The sequence below is a fragment of the Lepidochelys kempii genome, chromosome 4, assembly GCF_965140285.1.
Source record: "Lepidochelys kempii isolate rLepKem1 chromosome 4, rLepKem1.hap1, whole genome shotgun sequence".
NCBI lineage: Eukaryota > Metazoa > Chordata > Testudines > Cheloniidae > Lepidochelys > Lepidochelys kempii.
In genome coordinates this window covers 38,462,852-38,482,353 of record NC_136383.1, presented here as the reverse complement: position 1 = coordinate 38,482,353, position 19,502 = coordinate 38,462,852, and the positions used below count along the sequence as shown (strand labels likewise).

The 19,502-nt window shown below is 40.5% G+C and overlaps 1 protein-coding gene across 4 annotated transcripts in view; it reads right to left on the bottom strand.

The window, feature by feature from the left end:
* Positions 1-19,502, bottom strand: part of LOC144930488 (uncharacterized) — a 157,407-nt gene that overhangs the window by 5,621 nt on the left and 132,284 nt on the right. The gene's annotated exons all lie outside the window — the stretch shown is intronic.

Below are 19,502 nucleotides of genomic sequence, written 5' to 3'. Positions count from 1 at the left end.
TTCAAATTAAAATCTTGTCTTCGGTGATGAAGTGATACTTCTTTGAATAACTTGTGTTGGGTTTTTGAAGAATCAAGTTGGCTTGAGCAAATATGGGACTGATTTATAAGTAATATGACTGCATGTTCACACTGTGTGCTTTTAACATCTAACACAAAATAATTGACTACAACATTTAGTAGACACAGTGTAAAGGGCTGGGATATGTCAGAACCACGTGGAGTGAGCCAAAAATTAGTGACGAGGGGTAGAAATCATTCATAACCATTTCTTCAAGCCTTTCTTAACTCAGATGTTACCTTTTTGAACTATATTAAACATTAATGCCAATATTTTAAGCGTGGGTGCCTGGAGCTTCTTCCACCCCTTTCCCTCAAGATGCTGAGCTCCCTCAATTCCCATTGTTTTTATCTGGAACTAAGGACCCGTAGTATTTCTCAGGATTGGGCCCAATATTTCTATAAGGGACACTAAGTAACCCCGTCTATAACTACCTACACTTTGCTTTTCCTAAAAATTTGTCATGTCTTCCTTTTTCCCCTGCTCACATTACAGTAAAACTGCTTAAAGATTTTCTTTTCTTGCCAGAATGCACACTGAAGTTAAAGTTGGCTGACTTGATCATGCTACAGCTGCAGTGTTATGCAAGCATGAGACTGTAAATTCCACACCACTTTAATAAATGTGGCTTTTTATCTGTCACTCAGTTGAAAGTATAAGAATGACTGTATTTCACTCAGAAAATAGGAAAATTCATCAGGAGTTCTACTTCAAAATCAACTGACTGTTCTATTCAAAGCAACTAAAGCTCAATTAACAACTTTGTTGTAGCATTTCCCCCCCCCATCACACTCAGAATACTAGTTCCTAAGTAACTGGATGACTCACAGAACTGGGACTGGATATGGAGCCTTTTCCGCCTAGGTCACCCGTTTGAATCCAGTGCACTTCAGCAGTGGTCAAAAATCATGAATAAGTTTAGAGACCCATTTGCAGAGTTTCAACTAGTGCACCACTTTGCATGTGAACCTATGTTAACGAGGACAAACCAATTATTTGCTGAGGCAGTGCAACTACAGAGCCATTTGGGAGATGGCACCTTTGGTAGTACTACCAGCTCCAGTTGAAGTGCAGCACTCATGCTGGCTGGCAGCGGGGAGAGGATTGGGTGAAACAAGTGAGGGTGCTTCTGAGCATTGTTCCCACTAACGCTATTGCCTTGTGCCCACCACAGAGACAGTAGCAGCACTGGAGAGAACAGCAAAGTCAAGGTAAGCAGAGAAAGTGGCAAAGGGCACAGAGGTCTCTGAATTTATTTATTCTATTCTGTATATTGTATGGCCCTCATCACTGACTACTCCCTGAGATCACTCTCTGCAAGGCTGAAGGTTGTCAGAGAGAGAATTAGAGCTGAGGGAGACAGACATTTTGTTGGGTAGGCGGAGAACCAGAGGGCAAATCTCCTATGAATCTTTTTTTTTCTAAAAAATCTATTTGAACCCATGCTTATGTATGTGACTTTAGAGGTCTCAGCTCAGTTCCTGGCAGAGTGCGACGCCATCACAAAAACCAACAGCACACTAATTGGCATCCTTGTTGGCATTCGCACTAGAGAGGCCATCTGAGCATGGAGGCTGAACTACACCACCACAGTGCTGCCTCCAGGTTAGGATGGGGACACATCAGTCTGTTGCTGTATGCAAACTTGTGATTCATTGGCTTGTGCTTTACTATGCTATTATCTATACTGGATAAAAGGAACTTCACTTTCTTTAATGTGGCGTCTTTCACATGGGCAATAAATTTACTTAAGGAAAACAACTGTAAATTAAAATAAGAAACAAAAAAGAAAACACATCAGTTCCACAGGGATATACTTCAAGAGCAAAGATAACATGGGACACTAGGTCCTTTAAAATTATTTGTGAGCTGATAAGAAGAGAAATGTATTGCAAGTGCTATTAAAATGTCATCTCTTTCTGTGGTAACTCCAGTGTTGAAGCGGGAAAGTATTTAAAAAATGATACAGGAATCCAACTGATGTTAAAACATGAAAGCGTTTAAATGATGTTCTCTCTAGTGGGAAATGCAGAAGGACAGCGGGATGCTAAAGATTGCACAGAAAAACAGAAAGGTCATCAGCATACATTGCCAGGCATAAAAAAGACTAGGGAAAATGAGTTCCCTGAATAAGTGGCAGGTTTGTATTATTTCAAACTAATATTATCCAGTTGGGCCTCATCAACAAAGGGAAATGGGTAATAAGGGCATGCTGTTTTTTGGCATATGAGTCAGGATACTTAGGAACTTCTAATACACCCATTACTATACTATCTTGGCACCAAATCCAGTATGAAGATTTGCAATAGGTTTGAACGTAAAAACAAATGTGGCCTTTCCCTATTTTATTCTGGAACCCATTACTCCACAGGCTTCTCCTACTCTGTCTGATCAGACATAAGCTGCTTATCTTCACTTTCATCAAGTCCCTTCACGGCCTATCCCCATCCTATTTATCATCTCTCATTTAATGTTGAGATGTTGACTCTTGCTCTCAATCAGCCCATGATTCCAGCTCCATCATCCATTTTTAAAATGTTCAAACAAGCACTTTCATGCCTTCATAAATATCCACAAAGCCACCTCATTTTCCTCCTTCAAGAGCCTCCTTAAAATGCACCTTTTTCATGGTGCCTACAAATTTTTTTGGACAAGAACTAGGCTACTGGTGTGCTGGGACCACTCTCTATTGTCTCACTGTTTCCTTTAAACCCTCCCCTCCCCCCCGACATCGGTCATCTCTTGTCTTATACCTAGACTGTAAGCTCCTTGGGGCAGGGACCATCTTTTTATTCTGTGTTTGTACAGAGCCTGGTCCATGATTAAGACTTGTAGGTTCTATAATAATAATAGATAGTAACTAAATTTAAGTGAACATCTGTTAGACGTGTGATTCATAAAAAATCAGGAGACATTTCAGACTTAATTGGAATGATACAGGGAGAATTCACATGAAATTTCTAGGAGCTCATTGAATTCCCCTCCTTTTTGCTAATTATGTTTATGCAATTTTTTCTAGAGCTGTTATTTTCTTGCAACCTCAAAACAGACAGTACAATGAAAGAGAAGACAGACATTCAGCTCAGGCACTGACATTGCTTTGAATATAGCAGTCAAGAAGAAATAAGTCTTAAACTTGTCAAGACTGACCCAGTGCTTCCTAACTGTCAAACACAGAAAGCCCACATCATAGTTATTTTCAATAAAGTACAGAATCTCCTTAGTTAAGGGCCTTCTTAGTTACAACTAATAGTTGCTATAGAGGTGAGCAGAGTTATGCGATAAGATGAAATAATTGGTAGAGTTGTTGGTTAGAAAGTTTGCAGAGGAAAGCTTTAAAATAAAGGAAAAGTCTTTGGTCTGATTTTGTTCTGCAGTGAAAACCCGTAAATATATCTTGCTTTTTTTTTTGTTTTCCTTTCAAACGATTATCTTTTACTCTAAAAAAAAGTATTGAGTGCCCTCAACTCAGTGGGAATTAAGGATTCAGCATGCATTTCAATAACACTGATAATAACAACTTAGGTTGGTGCCCTCTCCTAGGCCCATGGAATAGGCAGCATTGAAAGCAGGACACATTTAGGGAAGCAACACACTGAAAGGTGTATGGCATTAAAGGTTGGGGCAGTGTACCATAACAAATATGTATTTTTCAAGGAGAGAGAAGAATGACCCAAAGGGGGTTTACCCATGTTTGTAATTGGCGGGGTAAACAACAACTGCATGGAACATCCTCAGGCCTGTACGGGAAGGAGAGGAGCAAGAAAGACAATGAGAAACTGAAATTTCCATGTTAAAATCAAGAAGAGGTCTTCAACCTCATTCCTAGTACAAGATTCCATATTCAAGTTTTGAGCACACTACTTGGCATAAAGAAAATTTTTTACAGCTAAAAATAATCATTCCAAAGTATTGCCATGAAAACTATATCTACCCAATATTAGTCCTTCATCCTATCACAATTCAAACTTCCTCCTTCTCAGATATACCACCCCAGTGATATGAAAGTGAAAAGAAAATGTAGAGGTTTGAAAAGAAGAGCTTGGTGTAAGCTCGAAAGTTTGTCTCTTTTGCCAACAGAAGGTGGTCCAAAATAAGGTAGTACCTCAGCCACCTTGTCTCTCTAAAAGAAACATAGGCAGGAGAAAATTGGAGTGGAAGAAAAAATGATACCTACTGGTAAGTGCTTCATGCTGTAAAGTGTGGGATAGTGGAAGGACTATAACATCCTCAGAAGGGATAGTAGTCCTGCTTTTACCACATTCTGTGAAGTGGAAAAACAGTAACAACAGTAATGACAGCAATTTAGGGCATGGCTGGGCCTCACTCTGCTGAACCCTAAAAAGGTGAATCCTTCAGGCCAGGGTTCTGTACTTCTCTTCTAGCCCATGACATCCATGAACCAGTTTTCAATATCTTTGTTCTTTTAAACATGCAAGAAACAGACAATTAGTGGATGACGTGATTGGTTGTTACAATTAGGTGATCGGATACTATGGTGATTTGGGGGGAGAGGAGTATTAAACCCTAAAATAGACAGATTTACTAATGGGGTGAACTTGAGATTAGTTACTTTCCCACCCACTTTTCCAACAATGTCCTTAACTTTTTTTCCATTAACAAGAATGATCTTATGCGTAAGATAGGTAAGAGAGGTCTCTTGCACTGATGGGAGAGATATAGACCAACTTAATACAGTGCAATAAGAGAATTTGTTATTTGTAGTGCCTTTCACATTATATCCACAAATGTTTTACAAACTGAATTTAATACAGTTAGAGCAGTGGTTTTCAACTTGTGGTCTGCAGACCACTGGGGATGCACAGACCATAGATGACCCATGCCTGCTGACAGTGGGGGGCACAATCCCAGAACAGCTCAAGTCACACCATGCCCCATGCCCTCGCAGCCATCCCCTTCTTGGAAAGCAGATCCCCTCCATGCAGCTCCCAGCTGTTCCTCTGCTCCTGCCTCTGCCTGCCTGGTGCAACTCGCGGACTCAACTGCTCCGCAGGGAGGTGGGTCCGGCTACAACATGTGACCGAGCAATCGGGGGGGGGGGCTGTGACCCTGCATGCCTCCCCCCATGCATTGCCTCTGCCACAGACTATGTTTAAAGGGTCCGCAAAAGGTTGCCGTTACTATAGAACAGTGGTTTTCAACCTGTGGTCCCCAAACCTCTGGGGGTCCTCAGACTATGTCTAAGATTTCCTAAGGGGTCTGCACCTCCATTTGAAATATTTTAGGGGTCTGCACATGAAAAAAGGTTGAAAACCACTGAGTTAGAGAATTAAAGAACAATTAATAGCAAAAGGGAGAAAAAGAGGATGAAGAAATATGAGACTGGGAGAAAAAGCGTGTTTTCAATTGATCTGTGAAATGAGATGGAGGGTAAATGAGTGAGGAGATACAGGAAGATTTAAGAGTCTTAGAAAAACAGTATAGTTAATAGCATTTTTATGCTGTTGAAAGGAATTACAAAGGGAAAGAAAAAGGGGTTCTGATCCAGTAATAAGACGACATAACAGAACAGCAAGTTCTGTTCTCTGCTCTTAGAAAGGGAGAAAAGGCTGAAAATGATTTCATAGATTATAAAACCAGAAGGGATGATTGAGATAATCTAGTCTGACTTCCTGTGTAACACAGGCATTAGGACTTTCTGAATTAATTCCTGTTTGAACTAGATCATATCTTTAAAAAAAATCCACTTCATTTAAAAATTGCCAGTAATTTACAACTTTTGGTAAATTATTCCAATAATTAATTACTCTCACTGTTAAAAATTTACACCTTATTTCTAGTCTGAATTTGCCTAGCTTCAACTTTCAGCCATTGGATCTTGTTTTATCTTTTTCTGCTAGACTGAAGACCCGTCTATTATCAAATTACCCTATGTGGGTACTTATAAAATGTGATCAAGCCACCCCTTAACCTACCCTTTTCTAAACTAAACAGATTGAGCTAATTGAGTCTTTCACTGTAATCCTATAATCATTGTCATGGCTCTTCTCTGTCCAATTTATCAACATCCTTCTTGAATTGTGGACACCAGAACTGCACACAGCATTCCAGTAGAAGTTCTACCAGTGCCAAATATAGACGTAATATAACCTTTCTACTCCTGCTCAATAGTCCCCTGTTCATGCATCCAAAGAAATTAGCCCTTCTGTCTCCAGCATCGCACTGGGTACTCATGTTCAACTTATTATTTACATTGACCCTCCCCAAGTTCTTTTCAGAGTCACAGGAAAGAACCTCCATCCTTTAAGTATGACCTACATTCTTTATTCCTAGATATGACTTTATATTTGGCCATATTTAAACATATATTGTGTAACCTTTCTGCCCGTCAGAATTGGCAGCAACAAGGGCTGGGTTCAGTATCTAGGGGTTCCATTCCAATAACACAATGCAAAACCACTGAGTTATATACCTATATATATATATATACCATCCCCACTGGGCGCCTCTAGGAGGCAATACTTCCCCTCTCCCAAGCACATAGTCTGAGTGTAGCAAAAAGCCTTTTAATAACAGAGAGAAACAATGTGGCATTATGTTGGGGAAACACCACCAACAGGATTCATAACACAACCCATGAGCAAAAACCCACCCCAAGCAAATTGGGCCGTGTCCTTTCCCTTTGGTTCTTGAGTCCAGCAACCCCAAATCACCCAAAGTCCCAAAAGTCCAACAACCCAAAAGTTGTCCCTGGTCAGTGCAATCCCAGGGTTCAAAAGTTTTATCTGCAGAGTTTTACATCCCAACCTGGCTGGAGATGGGCGGAGTAAGGGGCACCTTACAGGATCCAAAGCCAATTGCCACGCTGCTCTGCTCGCCATCCCATGAGCCGCTCCAGCTGTCCCACAAACTGTTCCGCAATATATCTTCAAGCCCCCCCAGTATTTAACATAACACTCAGTAGTTTTAGCTCTTTTGTGATTTGAGCTTGTAGTAGGGGAGCTTCAGTGCTGGTGCACCATTGGCCCAAAGCAAATTCAGCTCAGCAGCCTGTAACTAGACTCCTAATAGAATCAAAATTAGCTCTGCTATTTCACAGTGGAGAGAGGAGGCAGTGCAATTGGCATATAGGACCCTCACCAAAGGCCCATACCACCAGGTATTAATACCTATCCCCAGCCTCTCTCTCAATTCACTGAGTTTTGGAACCCATGTCCCTTGCCTAGCAAGTGCTACTTAGTTGATGGCGAGTCCCTCCATCATAACAAAAGGCCAAGTACAGTTCCACTGTCCTTGATTCACATAATCAGGGTAATAACAATTTATTCTTCCTGCCCCAATAACAGAGAAACTGGGGATCCCACAGCAGCCAAAGTGACCATTTGGGCAGCTATGGGCTCATGCTAGGCGGGGTGGGTGTGCCTATGCGAATGAGATCAGCCCCTGAAGTTCTTTTCCACAACTTGCCACAACTCACCACCAGATGTCAGGGTGGGGCTCATCCTGACTCTGCTTACAATTGTTTGCTTGACTGCAAGTTATTAAGCTATTGAAATTGCTCTTTGTTAGTAACCTGTCCTCTTAATTATTTACCACTTTCCCAATCTTTGTCTGATCTACAAATTTTATCATTGAAGATATTATCATTTTTCCAGGTCATTCATAAACATATAGGTCCAAGAAACGATCATTGCAGTGACCCCCTTAGAAACACCCATTTGATGATGAGTCAGTATCCACAAAAAGAAAGAAGATTCCGGTGGCACCTTAAAGACTAACAGATTTATTTGGGGATAAGCTTTAATATTTTTATTAAATGTTAGTCCGTCTCCACATGATAGTTGTTTTTGTGAAATGGAGATTTGGACCACCAAGTCTACTTCTTGATTAAATCACTGGAATGTGTTTGTTGATAGAGCAGTTCATAGGCCTCCTTCCAAATAATATAAACTTTCTTCGTAAAAGATCTGAAAATGGGTACAATTTGAGATCACAAGGTATTTGCCCCATTAGAATGTTCCCAAGATTAGATCAGAGCTTGACAAAATAAATCTCTGGCTCCTTTCCACAGGGAATTAGTGATAGCCAAATTTCATGTTAGGAGCTTGGTTCATTGACTGAAATGAGAGACTTTTAGTCAGCACTTGGTACTTTTACTGTTAATGACATCACAAAATGGCAAAAGAGACTTCATATCATTTTAAATATTTCTCTTAAATGTGAGTTTCATGCTCAGAGAGAAAGGAAGGATGACCTTGTGGACAATGTACAATAAGGAGACCTGGGTTATACCAACAATACAGAAACAAGACATTCCCCAACTAATTGTGCGTTTTTCTTTACAAACCTTCCCCTCTCTTCTCTTGTTCCTGCCCCATTATTTGTTACCTTTAGTCATTGTATCTTCTCCAAAATTCAGGCTCTGATCCTGCAATCAGATCCACATCATTGGACCCTTTTGTCCAATAGAATCACTGTTGATTTCATCACAGGAATGAGGCCTTGGAATGTAAGAGTTTAGAGAAAGAAGGGGAGAAAGTAAAGACCATCCCTCTTTTTTATGTTTGTGAAGCTGCTCTTACTATCTTTTTTGGCACCTAGTACCTTTTGAATGTTATGTGCCATATTTTCAAACTGCAAGTCAAACATCAGCCTAAATACCTCTTCTTAGAGTCGCTGTGATGCTTCATAATTAATATTCATAAATACTTTGGTTTATAATTAAGTTTGGATGCAATTATATAACTATGCGAGTGCAATGTATTTTATTATTAAATATCCACCCAAATTTTAGGATTTATAATGGAAATATTGACAGCATTTAACTTTGACAACATGTGAATGGCAATGTTAGTAAGTACAAAGAAAGGAAAGGAAGGTAAAATGCCTTCATTCTATTCTATATAGGTTCTTATATTACCCTCATCACTATAGTATCTGACAATGGGATTAACAAAGGTATTTAATAACCTAAACCCCAGATTTAGATGCCTAAATCTGAAGTTTAGGTGCCTAAATCCCAGTTTTAGGCCACAGAATTCTGTAGGTGCCTAAACTCACTTGGGTCCTAAATATTTAGGGTAAAAGTTCCCTCAGCACCTAAGTTTTTGTTTCTGGGCATGCACACTTGCTTCACTTTAAATGTCTGGATGTCTCCCTCCCTCCTATGGTCCAGTGATCCTCAAACCAGGGGAAGATGGGCATTCACCTGCCTATGATTTCAGATGTTGTTCGACTGAAATATTTCATCTTTTGAAAATTTGTAGACTCAATCACAAGTGAACAAACCCCCCTGAGAAAAAACAGACAAACAAACAAACCACCGAAACTCCTCAATCAACTTGCACACCCTTTTGGCAGGAGAGCAACATAAACTGAATAGATTGTGTAATCTGTTTAAAAGTTTTAAGGTGAACTGCAATTTTGTCTTAAGAACATAAGAATGGCCATACTGGGTCAGACCAAAGGTCCATCCAGCCGAGTATCCTGTCTGCTGAGAGTGGCCAATGCCAGGTGTCCCAGAGGGAGTGAACCTAACAGGTAATGATCTAGTGATCTCTCTTCTGCCATCCATCTCCACCCTCTGACAAACAGAGACTAGGCACACCATTCCTTACCCATCCTGGCTAATAGCCATTAATGGACTTAACCTCCATGAATTTATCCAGTTCTCTTTTAAACCCTGTTATAGTCCTAGCCTTCACAACCTCCTCAGGCAAGGAGTTCCACAGATTGACTGTGTGCTGAGTGAAGAAGAACTTCCTTTTATTTGTTTTAAACTTGCTACCCATTAATTTCATTTGGTGGCCCCTAGTTCTTATATTATGGGAACAAGTAAATAACTTTTCCTTATTCACTTTCTCCACACCACTCATGATTTTATATACCTCTATCATATCCCCCCTTATTCTCCTCTTTTCCAAGATGAAAAGTCCTAGCCTCTTTAATCTCTCCTCAGATGGGACCCGTTCCAAACCCCTAATCATTTTAGTTGCCCTTTTCTGAACCTTTTCTAATGCCAGTATATCTTTTTTGAGATGAGGGGACCACATCTGTATGCAGTATTCAAGATGTGGGCGTACCATGGATCTATATAAGGGCAATAAGATATTCTCCGTCTTATTCTCTATCCCCTTTTTAATGATTCCTAACATCCCGTTCGCTTTTTTCACTGCTGCTGCACACTGCGTGGACATCTTCAGAGAACTATCTACGATGACTCCAAGATCTTTCTCCTGCTTAGTTGTAGCTAAATTAGCCCCCATCATATTGTATGTATAATTGGGGTTATTTTTTCAAATGTGCATTACTTTACATTTATCCACATTAAATTTCATTTGCCATTTTTTTGCCCAATCACTTAATTTTGTGAGATCTTTTTAGAATCATAGAATATCAGGGTTGGAAGGGACCTCAGGAGGTCATCTAGTCCAACCCCCTGCTCAAAGCAGGACCAATCCCCAACTAAATCATCCCAGCCAGGGCTTTGTCAAGCCTGACCTTAAAAACTTCAAAGGAAGGAGATTCCACCACCTCCCTAGGTAACGCATTCCAGTGCTTCACCACCCTCCTAGTGAAAAAGTTTTTCCTTATATCCAACCTAAACCTCCCCCACTGCAACTTGAGACCATTACTCCTCATTCTGTCATCTGCTACTACTGAGAACAGTCTAGATCCATCCTCTTTGGAACCCCCTTTCAGGTAGTTGAAAGCAGCTATAAAATCCCCCCTCATTCTTCTCTTCCACAGACTAAACAATCCCAGTTCCCTCAGCCTCTCCTCATAAGTCATGTGTTCCAGTCCCCTAATCATTTTTGTTGCCCTCCGCTGGATGTTTTCCAATTTTTTCACATCCTTCTTGTAGTGTGGGCCCCAAAACTGGACACAGATGAGGCCTTGCCAATGTCGAATAGAGGGGAACGATCACGTCCCTCCACCTGCTGGCAATGCCCCTACATATACATCCCAAAATGCCATTAGCCTTCTTGGCAACAAGGGCACACTGTTGACTCCTATCCAGCTTCTCGTCCACTGTAACCCCTAGGTCCTTTTCTGCAGAACTGCTGCCTAGCCATTCGGTCTCTAGTCTGTAGCGGTGCATGGGATTCTTCCATCCTAAGTGCAGCACTCTGCACTTGTCCTTGTTGAACCTCATCAGATTTCTTTTGGCCCAATCCTCTAATCTGTCTAGGTCCCTCTGTATCCTATCCCTACCCTCCAGCGTATCTATCTCTCCTCCCAGTTTAGTGTCATCTGCAAACTTGCTGAGGGTGCAATCCACGCCAGATCATTAATGAAGATATTGAACAAAACCGGCCCCAGGACTGACCCTTGAGGCACTCCACTTGTTACTGGCTGCCAACTAGACATGGAGCCATTGATCACTACCCATTGAGCCTGAGAATCTAGCCAGCTTTTTATCCACCTTATAGTCCATTCATCCAGCCCATACTTCTTTAACTTGCTGGCAAGAATACTGTGGGAGACCATGTCAAAAGCTTTGCTATAGTCAAGAAATAACACATCCACTGCTTTCCCCTCATCCACAGAGCCAGTTATCTCGTCATGGAAGGCAATTAGATTAGTCAGGCATGACTTGCCCTTGGTGAATCCATGCTGACGGTTCCTGATCACTTTCCTCTCCTCTAAGTGCTTCAGAATTGATTCCTTGAGGACCTGCTCCATAATTTTTCCAGGGACTGAGGTGAGGCTGACTGGCCTGTAGTTCCCCGGATCCTCCTTCTTCCGTTTTTTAAAGATGGGCACTACATTAGCCTTTTCCCAGTTGTCCGGGACCTCCCCCGATCACCATGAGTTTTCAAAGATAACTTTTTGAAGTTCTTCACAGTCTGCTTTGGTCTTAACTATCTTGAGCAGTTTAGTATTATCTGCAACTTTGCCACCTCGCTGTTTACCCCTTTCTCCAGATCATTTATGAATAGGTTGAATAGGATTGGTCCTAGGACTGACCCTTGGGGCACACCACTACTTACCCCTCTCCATTCTGAAAATTTACCATTTATTCCTACCCTTTGTTCCCCGTCTTTTAACCAGTTCTCAATCCATGAAAGGATCTTCCCTCTTATCCCATGACAAGTTAATTCACATAAGAGTCTTTGGTGAGGGACCTTGTCAAAGGCTTTCTGGAAATCTAAGTACACTATGTCCACTGGATCCCTCTTGTCCACGTTTGTTGACCCCCTCAAAGAACTCTAATAGATTAGTAAGACATGATTTCCCTTTACAGAAACCATGTTGACTTTTGTGCAACAATTTATGTTCTTCCATGTGTCTGACAATTTTATTCTTTACTATTGTTTCAACTAATTTGCCCGGTACTGATGGTAGACTTACCGGTCTATAATTGCCAGAATCACCTCTAGAGCCCTTCTTAAATACTGGCATTACATTAGCTATCTTCCAGTCATTGGGTACAGTAGCTGATTTAAAGTTCAGGTTACAAACTATATTTGTATATAGTTCCTCAATTTCAAATTTGAGTTCTTTCAGAACTCTTGGGTGAATGCCATCTGGTCCCGGTGACTTGTTACTGTTAAGTTTCTCAATTAATTCCAAAACCTCCTCTAGTGACACTTTAATCTGTGACAATTCCTCAGATTTGTCACCTACAAAAGATGGCTCAGGTTTGGGAATCTCCCTAACATCCTCAGCCGTGAAGACTGAAGCAAGGAATTCATTTAGTTTCTCAGCGATGACTTTATCGTCTTTAAGTGCTCCTTTTGTATCTCAATCATCCAGGGGCCCCACTGGTTATTTAGCAGGTTTTCTGCTTCTGATGTACTTAAAAAACATTTTGTTATTACCTTTTGAGTTTTTGGCTGGCTGTTCTTCAAACTCCTTTTTGGCTTTTCTTATTAAATGTTTACATTTAATTTGGCAGTGTTTATGCTCCTTTCTATTTACCTCACTAGGATTTGACTTCCACTTTTTAAAAGATGCCTTTTTATCTCTCACTGCTTCTTTTACATGGTTGTTAAGCCATGGTGTGTCTTTTTTTAGTTCTTTTACTGTGTTTTTTCATTTGCGGTATACATTTAAGTTGAGCCTCTGTTATGGTGTTTTTGAAAAGTGTCCATGCAGCTTGCAGGGATTTCACTCTCGTCACTGTAATTTCTGTTTAACTAACCTCCTCATTTTTGCATAGTTCCCCTTTCTGAAATTAAATGCCACAGTGTTGGGCTGTTGAGGTGTTCTTCCCACCACAGGAATGTTAAATGTTATTTTATTATGGTCACTATTTCCAAGAGGTCCTGTTATAGTTACCTCTTGGACCAGATCCTGCGCTCCACTCAGGACTAGATCGAGAGTTGCCTCTCCCCTTGTGGGTTCCTGTACCAGCTGCTCCAAGAAGCAGTCATTTAAAGTATCGAGAAATTTTGTCTCTGCATTTCATCCTGAGGTGACATGTACCCAGTCAGTATGGGGATAATTGAAATCCCACACTATTATTGAGTTCTTTATTTTGATAGCCTCTCTAATCTCCCTCAGCATTTCATCATCACTATCACTGTCCTGGTCAGGTGGTCAATAATAGATCCCTACTGTTATAGTCTTCTTAGAGCATGGAATTACTATTCTATGGAACACATAGAATCAAATGAAATAAAAATCTTAAATGAATCCACATTTTCTTTCACATGTTGTGCCACTCCCCACCCCCGCACAACCTGTTCTGTCCTTCCAATATATTTTGTACCCCAGAATGATTGTGTCCCATTGATTGTCCTCACTCCACCAGGTTTCTGTGATGCCTATTATATCAATATCCTCCTTTAACATGAGGCACTCTAGTTCACCCATCTTATTATTTAGACTTCTAGCATTTGTATACAAGCACTGTAAAAACTTGTCACTGTTTATTTGTCTGCCCTTTTCTGATGTGTCAGATTCTTTATGTGAATGTTTCTTGTCTGATCTGGCCCAAACTTTGTCCTCTTTCATCCCCTCCTCCTGACTAAAAGCTAGAGAATCTCTATCAATAGACTCTCCTCTAAAAGAAGTCTCTGTCCAATCCACGTGTGCCTCTGCAGCAATCGGCTTTCCCCCAATCTCTTAGTTTAAAAACTGCTCTGCAACCTTTTTAATGTTAAGTGCCAGCCGTCTGGATCCACTTTGGTTTAGGTGGAGCCCATCCTTCCTGTATAGGCTCCACTCTATCCCAAAAGTTTCCCCAGTTCCTAATAAATCTAAACCCCTCCTCTCTACACCATCGTCTCATCCACGCACTGAGACTCTGAAGCTCTGCCTGCCTACCTGGCCCTGCACGTGGAACTGGTAACATTTCTGAGAATGCCACCATAGAGGTCCTGGATTTCAGTCTCTTTCCTAGCAGCCTAAATTTGGCCTCCAGGACGTCTCTCCTACCCTTCCCTACGTCATTGGTACCTACATGTACCACAACCACCGGCTCCTCCCCAGCACTACGCATAAGTCTATCTAGATGCCCCGAGAGATCCACAACCTTCGCACCAGGTAGGCAAGTCACCATGCAGTTCTCCTGGTCATCACAAACCCAGCTATCTATGTTTCTAATGATCGAATCTCCCATTACTAACACCTGCCTTTTCCTAATGACTGGAGTTCCCTCCCCCGAAGAGGTAACCTCAGTGCGAGAGGATACCCCAACATCATCTGGAAGGAGGGTCCCAACTATGGGAAGGTTTCTCTCTGTTCCTGTTGACTGCTCTCCTTCTCTGGGCCTTTCATCCTCCTGAACAGCACAGGGGCTGTCTGACCGGAGGTAGGACAAATTTACAGTGTCCCAGAAAGCCTCATCAACATACCTCTCTGCCTCCCTTAGCTCCTCCAGTTCCGCCACCTTGGCCTCCAAAGCCTGTACATGGTCTCTGAGGGCCAGGAGCTCCTTGCACCGAATGCACACGTACACCACCCGTCCACAGGACAAGTAATCATACGTGCTACACTGAGTGCAATCAACAGGCTAGCCCCCACTCTGCTGCTGGGCTTCTGCCTGCATTTTCTCCTACAGTTACCTAGGTTAATGATAGGGTTTTTGTTTAAATCAAGAAGTGTTGATTATAGTTTAGTGTAAAGGTTTTAAAGAATGGCAAGTGTACCTTGCCCCCTTTCCACTCCCCTTCCAAACTCCCTCTCAAAACTCCCTGTTAATGGCCCCTGTTTGCAAAGCTCCCTGGTCACTTGCTCACTGCTTCATAAAGCCCTGGCATCCTTGATAGACCCGCCCCCTGACTAAGGCTCAGCCAGTGAACAGAGGCTTCTAGATTTCAAACCTTGTTTAGAAACTCACAGCTTCCCTCAGCACACGGTCCTTCAAACAAACAAAACAAACAAACAAACACAAGCTCAGCACACAGCACATAACCCCCAAACACAAACACACACTACAGACAGCCACTTCCCCAAGGGTCCTGTATTTGCTCCTCCTTCACCTGGAGAACTCCCTCTCAAAACTCCCTGTTGGTGGCTCCTGGTTGCAAAGCTCCCTGGTCGCTTGCTCACTGCTTTATAAAGCCCTTTATAAAGTCTTTTTTAATGTAACAAACAAAACTATATACAATTCCCCCCTGCTCCCCCTCCAAAAAGGCATTGGTTTTTTTGTTCAAAAGTGTAATTTACACTTAGTTTAAATAAAATGTGGAACAAACCCCAGCTTCCTGAAGTCACAAATAATCTCACCAATTGTCTTCCGAGTTCAGAATCACCAAACATACCTAAAAGAATCATTCAATTTTGAGAGCCAGATCCTCCAGATCAATTGATTTCAACCTTGTTCACTTCCTAATAATTTTCTGGAAATGTTTTCTTTTGGAGCTAAAATTTTTCAAACTCTACCTCAGCTCAAAGGTGAATTTTCAAAAGTCTTAAAAGAAAATGTTGAGTTGTTTTTAGCTATTCAAATATAAAAAAAACCTTTTACAAAATCAGTGCTTTCATGCTCTGTAATAACTCAAAAACTGATTAGTTTATATATTTAATCTTAAATAATGAAAAGTGACTTTGAAAGTTGTAAGTAATTCACTTTAAAAATAAAAAAAAATTAACTGGCAATAAACTGTACTTAAATTTCATTGCTGTTTTTGTACTTCATGAGAGCTGAGGCGATGAGGCCAAGAGCATCCTTGGTTATACAGATTGGAACTTCAGAGAGATCCTGGTTTTTCTGTTCACATTGTATAGTTTAGCATATCAAGGTCCAGAGCTAAATCCTGATTCCATTGTAGATAATGAAAATTTTGCATGTGTGCGGCTCAGTCTTTGGTCTTATGTATATGTTCATTATATTAATACAATACAACCCTGTTTCAAGCATCCAGTCTCCTAAGACTTCCTGGTAACTAAACACTGGTGTTCTCCCTCCACAAATTGTGAAGTTTGTATAGTTTATCCAGAAAAGCACATTCTTTTTGAGGATTTAATTTTTCTCTCAGACTTTTTTTTATAAAAAAAGTAAAGCTGGTAAAAAATATTCAAAATTTCATGGTCTTTTTCTCTGTTTTTTTGTTTTTTTAAACCAGCTTATAGTTTGGTCAACATTTTTCAAAATTGAAATTTCAATTGAATAGTTTTGTGAAAAATTTCAAAAATGTTTTTGCTAATATTTTGTTGTATTTTTCAACTGGTTCTATTTCAAGCTGATATGGTTTTTTCTTTCTTTCTTTCTTTTTTTTTTTTAGAAACTTGATTATACAGAAGGTTTTGTGACTACTGACCTAGAACAAATTATTGCCTTGCCTTTTCAAATTTTTGTCTTCCTGACTTAGTTACACTTGATCTCCTGCTATTCATAATTATTATTCACGTAAATTAGAACTAAACTTTTTAAAGTTCTATAGTGGACATTAACATTTACATCTGTTAATAAAGTCCTGACATTTACAGCTAAAACAGTGGTGAAGTCTATTTAAAAGCTTCCATCAGTGAGATGACTATAAGAACTGAAATGTAAATTAATCTAAATTTACTTCAGAAACACTTGCAAAGACTTGAATAACGATCCTGAAATAGAAAAAAGTTTATATATTATAATAACAATGAAATGTCACTTCCTCTTGTGTCATATCTAATTACAGTGGAGCATAGATTGTAACACAAATATAACTTCAGCTTTTAAAAATAAAAATGGGGAAAAATAGACAAATTTATTTGTGGACTCCACATGTCTCCATGATCTCTTCTTCTGCCCATGGAAATGAAAAGCTGCACTTTTATTTGAGAAAGAAAAGAGTGATTGAAATATGGCTGAGATGAAAGACACTGGGAGCAGAGTAGCTGTCTTTTTCACACTTAATAATTGGAAATCCTGCCTTCCACTAGACTGTCTTTTTAATTGGACCTTCAAGTTATAAATGCAACTAATTATGCCGTTTAGTTAACAGAAGGATGTTAATAAATAGATCTCCGCATGAACTACTCATAACAATATTGCAGGAGGGGCAGCCACAAAAGAGTCAGAACAGAAAGTACAAAATAGCTTGCAACTATAATTTATTTTCATTTCAAGACCAATTTATCCCTTACAGTACAGAGACTCCAATAAGAAATTAATTCTTTGTAATCCTGGTCTTTACATTCTCTCCTAAGAGTCTGTGATTGAGATACAAGGTGTTTGCACCCTAAAAATAATCCCATAACCTTTTCTTTGTTTTAAGTACAAAAGACACATCATTCTTTTTTCATGCATCCATTTGTCATCAATAAACTTCCCTGTCAAAAGTCCTTTTAAAAGTTCATTTTTTTAACTGAAATAATGATCATAGAAGGGAATTAAAAGGTAAGAAGGAGGAAATAGCCTTCCACTAATTTATATGCAAGATGTGCCCATGAGTACTAAATAAAGCCATGATGCTGAGTGCTGTAACAGTGCATAACAAAAGGACATATAAGCACTTTTTGCCTGTTAATTTATTCAGGGAAGGTTTTGGTTAGAAGGTTTTATTTTATCTGCTAGTTTGTGACAACTGCCTGATTAGGACAGAGATACAGCATATTCATATATGGCTATTTCAAGAAAATTGAACCTCTTTGCAAAGTCTAGAAGACTAAAATGTATAAGGTAAGGAACACTCCTCACCAAGAAATATATTTGAAAATTCTCTATACTGCTTTAGCATCAAATCTTGCCACTTCTCCAACCATGGGCACAAAAGGCCCTAAACAGAAAATTGCCACAGATCCCTCATGTGGAAGACTGGGGAGAAAGTCAGAGAAGGAGTGCAGAAAGGGATGGGATAAAGGAGTGGAAGCCCAGCCAAAGAATCATTATCTACTGAAGGATGCTCTACCCAAGAGGTAATCAATTTTTTTTGTCAAGGTCCAAATTTCTTGGTCAAGGAATACTCAAGGTCCAGACTCCAGAGAAAATAATACAAAAATAACAACAATAATGATAATAATAAATAAAAATATTTCACAGTTCATTCAAAAGCATCTGGCAGTCCAGATTTGGCCTATGGTCTGCCTATTGGCTAGCCCTGCTTCTACACTTTATTATTAATAATTTTTACTGTGCTAGGCACTGTACTGTTAAATAAGAGTCAGTCCCTGACCAGGGAGATTATAAATCTAAGATGACAAAAGACAGAGCAAGGGAGAGGAAACAGTATACAACATACAAACAAAATAGTCAGAGTGATAATAAGCACATCTCTGTTGGTTTTCCCATTTTTCCCCAAGTACCCAGAATAGATGACCTACAAAGTGGTGGAGGTGAGGGATGCCAACAAAATATGTACAATATATCACATTTATGATAAGATACATACATTATGCAACAAAAATGATTTGGTAAAATTTTGGTAATGAAAAGTAATCTTCCCATCAGTGAGCAATCTCAGTTCAGCAAGAAATAATCCTGATGCAGGTATTCTACAGAAATATATTCTGATCTTAAAATATTTTTTCTCTGCATCTGACAGGCTGTATGAGGATATATATGTGTGTGTTTGTGCTAGGAGCTGTGTACTGTATATATAGGGCTCTACCAAATTCACGGTCCATTTTGCTTAATTTCACGGTCATAGGATTTTAAAAATGATAAATTTCATGATTTCAGCTATTTACATCTAAAATTTCACGGTATTGTAATTGTAGGGGTCCTGTCCCAAAAAGGAGTTGGCTCCAGGCACCAGCAAAACAAGCAGGTGCTGATGGTGGTACATTTCCATGCCACCCCTAGAAATGTGCTCCCGCCGCTCCAGCTCGCCTCCGCTCCGCCTCCGCCTGCTCCCCTGAGCGCGCCACCGCCGCTCTGCTTCTCCCCACTCCCTCCCAGGCTTGGCACGCGCGAGCAAGCCTGGGAGGGAGGGAGGAGAAGCCAAGCGGTGGCGTGCTCGGGAGAGGCGGCGGTGATGGAGCGGACGTCGAGCTGGGGCGGGGAGCGGTTCCTCTACCCCCCTCATTACTTCCTGTGCTCCCCCCCGCCCCACTCACCTCCGCTTCGCCTGCTCCCCTGAATGCGCTGCCTCTCCCTTGCCTGAGAG